Source organism: Schistocerca serialis, unplaced genomic scaffold (genome assembly GCF_023864345.2).
Source record: "Schistocerca serialis cubense isolate TAMUIC-IGC-003099 unplaced genomic scaffold, iqSchSeri2.2 HiC_scaffold_1235, whole genome shotgun sequence".
Taxonomy (NCBI): Eukaryota; Metazoa; Arthropoda; class Insecta; order Orthoptera; family Acrididae; genus Schistocerca; species Schistocerca serialis.
Genome location: NW_026047442.1, coordinates 42,501 through 47,500, shown reverse-complemented (window position 1 = coordinate 47,500; position 5,000 = coordinate 42,501). Strand labels below are relative to the sequence as shown.

The 5,000-nt window shown below is 53.3% G+C and overlaps 1 non-coding gene across 1 annotated transcript in view; it reads right to left on the bottom strand.

Annotated features, from left to right (window-relative positions):
* The window catches only part of LOC126436406 (small subunit ribosomal RNA), a 1,909-nt gene extending 1,661 nt beyond the window's left edge, over nt 1–248 (bottom strand). Inside the window, exon 1 of the ribosomal RNA XR_007580640.1 lies at nt 1–248. This exon is cut by the window's left edge and continues 1,661 nt beyond it. This is a non-coding gene — a ribosomal RNA (small subunit ribosomal RNA).
* Between the last annotated feature and the right edge of the window lie 4,752 nt (nt 249–5,000).

Sequence of the window (5,000 nt, the reverse complement as noted above, 5' to 3'; positions counted from 1 at the left end):
CGGACCGGACGAGCCGACCGATTGGTTTTGATCTAATAAAAGCGTCCCTTCCATCTCTGGTCGGGACTCTGTTTGCATGTATTAGCTCTAGAATTACCACAGTTATCCAAGTAACGTGGGTACGATCTAAGGAACCATAACTGATTTAATGAGCCATTCGCGGTTTCACCTTAATGCGGCTTGTACTGAGACATGCATGGCTTAATCTTTGAGACAAGCATATGACTACTGGCAGGATCAACCAGGGAGCTGCGTCAACTAGAGCTGAGCAGCCGGCCGCCCGGGAGTGTGTCCCGGGGGCCCGCGCGAACACGCAAGCGTCCGCTCAATTATTCTGCAAACAGGAGGAGGCTGAGCTCCCCTGCACAACACACCTCGAAACCCTCTCAGGTCCCGGCGGCGCGCAGCGCCGTCCTAAGTACTTGGTCGGGTTCGAGAGAGGCGCAATCGCCCGGAGTTAGGCGAGTAGACGCTTTAGGTGCGACCACCCGTGCTCCCAACTGAGCTTGCCGCTGCCGACAGAGGCCCGGGAGCGTGCTGTCGTGGCATTGCCGGCGGGAGACAACACGCGCCACCTACGGTGACCGGCAGCTCCAACGCCAGCGCCACAGAAGGACAAAAGCCCCACTTGGGTGCCGAAGCGAACTCTCCCAGCACAGCGCACGCGCCAACACGTCCGCACAGCTGCGATACAAACCACCTGCGAGAACCGCTGGGGCGACCGAGCAGCAGACGGCGTCGCGGCGCCGAGCGCCGGGCGGCGGCGCATCCTCAGCGCACACAGTCCTCAATCGGACCAGCACACTGCAGATGGCCACCGCGCTTCGCACCGGGCCCGCGAGGACCTACTTTGGCCGCAAGGCGCCGCGAGCAGGGGGCGCCGGCGCGCAGCTGCGCCGCCTGCCGCGTCCGTCGGCCGGCGCGCCTGCCACTGGCCGCCCCCACCAGCCGGCTGTAGCGCGTGCGCCCACGCACCGCGCTGCCAGCACGCCGGGCGGCCCCCCCTCACCGGCCGGGGACGGTCCCACCCAGCCACCGCCGCGTATCGCCTCACACCCAGATCCCCTTTCACGTTCGTGGGCATGGTGGGTCCCCTTTCACGTTCGTGGGCATGGTGGGTATCCATGAAACAACCGGTTAATAGCTCGACCGATCGTCGCCAACACTGATTCACCTCTAGCGAGAACAACCGCACCACAACGGGTTACCAGTTGTTCATTTGCGTAACGTCACCAGCAAACGTAGACGTCCATCGCCATTTGCAACGAGTATTGCATGCCTGTGTCAGGTGTCACAACACACTACGTCTGCCCACATAGACGCAACAACATGTGCACGCCTAGAGAACACGTGGAAGGTAGCCCCCGTACGTATGCGGTGTCCATTGCGCGAACGACTGTCAGCCGGCCTCTGCAGCATGTCGCAGATGTGGAACGCGGTGCAACATGCTATCACAGTGTGTGAGAAGAGACGACTACGTCCGAATACACGCTCCACTACATCAACAGACTGCTCATGCTGATCGCCATCCAGGGCGTCCGTTCCTCCCACACGTCTGAATGGCGTACCACACTGCAATCCAGCTCCTAAAGGGAGACGACACGTAGCTGCGTCCACAATATTTGGACTGTATGGTCCGCCGTTGCTAGGCGCAGTCGTCGTACGGTCACACATGTGCCACGATGTATCATTCAGTACATACGGACCAATGTGCAGCACAGTTTGTGGGTTTTGCGTACATCCGCGGACAGGTGACAGGCCGTACCACAACGTAGGCTGAGTACGTCGGCATGCGAAGGGCATTGAACATGCAAACTTCTCAACGACCAGCTTGCGAAGGCAGGGGGGAAGGGGGGGGGCATGTACGTCCTGCTGCTATCCACATTACAGTGTATAGCAGGAGCATGTGGAAAGTCAGCAACACTTGCAAGGTGTTTAACATGACGCGATACACAGGGGACCGGGCAGTGCGAATAGCGAACTATATTGCGAGGGTTGCGGTTAGGCAACACTACACTAATTTAACGAGTTGCATAACAATTACAGAGCAGGTTCAGCGACAACGTGCGTCAGGTTAAGGCGCAATATAGGTTAGGTTGAGGCGCAATATGGGTTACGTTAAGGCACAAATTAGGTTACGTTAAGGCACAAATTAGGTTACGTTAAGGCACAAATTGGGTTACGTTAAGGCACAAATTGGGTTACGTTAAGGCACAAATTGGGTTACGTTAAGGCACAACATGGGTTACGTTAAGGCACAACATGGGTTACGTTAAGGCACAACATGGGTTACGTTAAGGCACAACATGGGTTACGTTAAGGCACAACATGGGTTACGTTAAGGCACAACATGGGTTACGTTAAGGCACAACATGGGTTACGTTAAGGCACAACATGGGTTACGTTAAGGCACAACATGGGTTACGTTAAGGCACAACATGGGTTACGTTAAGGCACAACATGGGTTACGTTAAGGCACAACATGGGTTAGGTTAAGGCACAACATGGGTTAGGTTAAGGCACAACATGGGTTAGGTTAAGGCACAACATGGGTTAGGTTAAGGCACAACGTAAGTTAGGTTAAGGCACAACGTAAGTTAGGTTAAGGCACAACGTAAGTTAGGTTAAGGCACAACGTAGGTTAGGTTAAGGCACAACGTAGGTTAGGTTAAGGCACAACGTAGGTTAGGTTAAGGCACAACGTAGGTTAGGTTAAGGCACAACGTAGGTTAGGTTAAGGCACAACGTAGGTTAGGTTAAGGCACAACGTAGGTTAGGTTAAGGCACAACGTAGGTTAGGTTAAGGCACAACGTAGGTTAGGTTAAGGCACAACGTAGGTTAGGTTAAGGCACAACGTAGGTTAGGTTAAGGCACAACGTAGGTTAGGTTAAGGCACAACGTAGGTTAGGTTAAGGCACAACGTAGGTTAGGTTAAGGCACAACGTAGGTTAGGTTAAGGCACAACGTAGGTTAGGTTAAGGCACAACGTAGGTTAGGTTAAGGCACAACGTAGGTTAGGTTAAGGCACAACGTAGGTTAGGTTAAGGCACAACGTAGGTTAGGTTAAGGCACAACGTAGGTTAGGTTAAGGCACAACGTAGGTTAGGTTAAGGCACAACGTAGGTTAGGTTAAGGCACAACGTAGGTTAGGTTAAGGCACAACGTAGGTTAGGTTAAGGCACAACGTAGGTTAGGTTAAGGCACAACGTAGGTTAGGTTAAGGCACAACGTAGGTTAGGTTAAGGCACAACGTAGGTTAGGTTAAGGCACAACGTAGGTTAGGTTAAGGCACAACGTAGGTTAGGTTAAGGTACAACATAGGTTAGGTTAAGGTACAACATAGGTTAGGTTAAGGTACAACGTAGGTTAGGTTAAGGCGCAATGTCGGTTAGGTTAAGGTACGAAATAGCTTAGGTTAAGGTACACATTGTTGTAGGGAAAGGTGTATTTGGGGGGGGGGGGGCGGCGGCAGGTTCGTTGATAGTGATTATCGTAAGTGCATGCCTGCGGGATCATCCGATTTGTCACGTCAGGATGCACTTGTGGCTCATGACAGGCGGCGCTCCGATTCCAAGGTTGTGGCAGATCTGTGTCTTTCATTCCTGCCATTGTTTGTGTACTGTGACAGGAGGCAGTATGGTGATGTTGGGTGCACCCCTGTGTAGGACATGTGTGGGTGTTCGTGGCTTAGCTGAGCAATGGCGGATGTCGGAAGGGTGGGATATTCTGTTTTCTGGGTGGACCTCCCGGTCTGGTTATGATAGTGTGGATTGTGTAATGTGGCGGAGAGGATGCACCGGATGTTCTTCCATGCTGGTGGTTAGATATTGTGTGTGTGCCTGTTAGAGGCAGAGAGTAGTGTGTGATAGTGTCTGGCTGACGTGTGGTTCTCATTGTGTGCAGAGTCTTTCAGCATGTATAGGGACGGTTGTATATATTATCTGTATTCTGATGGCTCTGCATTTATTACTAATCAGTGCCGTGTATACGGTTACTCTGGTTCCAGTCGAAACTGTTCTATCTCTGTACATTAGTGACACTGCGGCTCCACTATGTTGCTGCCCCTGTCGGCCGTTTCCCCCAGTGTATGGCTAGTGATTATCAGCAATCAGTCTATTAGTCAATACCGGTAGTGTGACGACTTCAAATGTCCGGGATGGGGGAAGCTAAACCCTTCCCGTGGGTCAGGGCCTAGAAAGACTCTTCCCACGCAGGAGGCTCGGACTGTCGTTACTCTTCCGAGAAATATATTTGCCCAGCGTTTTTTGCGACTGCGAGTGCAACGCCAGGAGGCTCCGACTGTCGTTACTGTTCCGAGATATATATTTGCCCAACGTTTTTTGCGACTGCGAGTGCAACGCCCACGGGTACCGACATGGATGGGGCGCTTCCTAGCTGATCGCTCGGCATGGGAATCAGTACAGTGAGCAATGCGATCGCGTCTGTAGCTTGTACGTGGTACAGCTCGCAGCTCATGTATAGGGACAGCGGGAATGTCGCATATTGGACATAACTCTTCATGAAACGCAAGTTATAGGTGTGGATTGCACATTACGAGTGCGGGAAACTTCCGCCGTTCATCCGCTGGCGTTGCGAGTTTGGCGGTTGGGGTGGGGCACGAGCGGGTGCGGGTGGTGTGATTGCCGGTCCACGACGTTGTGCGGCAGAGGCACTGGCGTTTGGGTGCTGTGGTCGACACAGGCTGCATGCTTTGTGGGTGGCGTCGAAAGATGGGCACTGTGGGCCCATCGATGTCTTAGTCGGCTTGGCGTCCCATAGATGGCGGTATCGTCGTTGCAGGAGCTCATGCTGAGGGAGACCTACAGATGGCGGTATGTTTTGTGGTGCGCTCGACATGGCGGACCTAGTGTTGTCAGATTCGCATAGATGGCGATACTGTTTTGCCAGCATGGTTGGCGTAGTTCCGTCGGATCCCTGTAGATGGAGGTGTCGAATGTTTACTGTGGACATTCATGTCGTCGGCACGAGAGGGCGCGCG